At 37.3% G+C, this 1,667-nt stretch overlaps 1 protein-coding gene across 1 annotated transcript in view; it reads left to right on the top strand.

Moving 5' to 3' along the window:
* The window catches only part of MTTP (microsomal triglyceride transfer protein), a 65,357-nt gene that overhangs the window by 46,260 nt on the left and 17,430 nt on the right, over window positions 1-1,667 (top strand). The window lies entirely within an intron of this gene.

Raw genomic sequence — 1,667 nt, 5'->3', positions numbered from 1 at the left:
AAGTGTGTAAATCTACATGGAGGATATGTTGAGAAATAATAGCTTCACCTTTTGATATTTTTGTTTAATAAAGCTTTCTATGATTTTGTAGCAGTATTTTTTTTTTACTTACCTTAGTAGGACCATTTTTATATAAAGCACAACAAAATGATATAAATGCTCACCAAGTGATCTTTTTTCTTAACTTTCCAAATATTAGGGATCTTTGATGCCTCATTTATCACAGATCAAATTAATTTCCCATTTAAGCTTAAACATTTACCAGTGGCCCACATTTTAACACATGATATAAAGAGAAATCCGCAGACTTTATTGCTCTCAGTGACTTTCAGTGGATTAATCTTCCTCCTAGTTTCCCAGTCTCTCCTTCCCCGAGTCACTGATGTCACTCTCCAAAATGACTCCCTCAAAACTGTCTATTTTTCACTTAAATCAGAGGTCCATAAAAGGAATTTCTATTTCTGTTGAGTTACATGTAGAACAAATGAGCATCAGAAGTGCAGTAACTCTGTAGGATAAGCACTAGACCATGAACCACAGGGTCAGCAGTTTGAGCCCACCATGCTCCATGGTAGAAAGATGAGGAAGCTTTCTGTTTCAGCAAAAATTTATAGCCTTGGGGTCTATATGAGTCAGAGTCAACTCCATGGCACTTAACAACAAAGTAGAAAAGGAAACTAGAGATGGAGGGAAGGTGGAGAGCAGATAAAGAGGACAATTAAAGATTGAAGGAAAGAAAAAACAAGAACAAGAAGACTGAAGGAATAAGACACAAGAGAAATAAGTAGAACAGAAAACAGAGCAGAAGAAAAGAAACCAAGTTTGTCTGCATCCATGTATTTCTTGTTAAAGGGGTTTCACCTTTTCTTCTATTTCTTTATTAGATTTTGTGGTGTGTTTCCTGCTTTATGAGACTGTCCAGTGTGTTTACTGCTTTTGTGTTTTGAATCTGGTACTTTTGGGGGAAATGAAAAAGGCAGCAATTGAGTAAGAACATTCTAGAAAATGTGAGGAAGTCAGCATAAACATTGTGTGTCTGATTCTTAGAAACAAAGATATGTTCAAAGTCACCTGTCCTGGAATGTTTCCTTGCAGCACTGTAGTCTCCTGGCAGATGATTGTCCTTGTTTTGCTAGCACGTGTCCAGTAACAGGAAGCTAAACACCTCTGAGGCACCTTGTATAATTGTTCAGCTAGTCTAATCATTGCTTTTTTATACAAACTGGAAGCTTCTATGTAACTTTGTCTGTTGTCCCTGCTTTTATTATTGAAGCAAGACAGAACATGTCTAGTCATTTTTCATACACTTTAAGGCTCTGAATATTTGAGGACAGCTATCACGATCCTGAAAAGCTTATGAATAGCAGAAAAACACCATCAGATAGAGTGCCAGAAAATGAACCCCTTGAGGAGGTTGGAAGGCACTCAAAATGCGACTGGAGAAGAGCTGCCTCATCAAAGTAGAGTTGACCATGATAACGCAAATGGAGTAAAGCCCATGGGAGGAAAGCCCGCAGGACCATCATTTGCTGATGGGGCACAATTCAAAATGAACAGAAACAGTTGTAACATCTATTGAAAATTGAAGCATGGAATGTATGAAGTATGAATTTGTGAAAATTGGAAGTTGTCAAAAATGAAATGGAACACATAAACATCGATATCTT

Source organism: Chrysochloris asiatica, unplaced genomic scaffold (assembly GCF_000296735.1).
Source record: "Chrysochloris asiatica unplaced genomic scaffold, ChrAsi1.0 scaffold00377, whole genome shotgun sequence".
Classification (NCBI taxonomy): domain Eukaryota; kingdom Metazoa; phylum Chordata; class Mammalia; order Afrosoricida; family Chrysochloridae; genus Chrysochloris; species Chrysochloris asiatica.
This window is presented reverse-complemented; position numbering and strand designations above follow the sequence as displayed.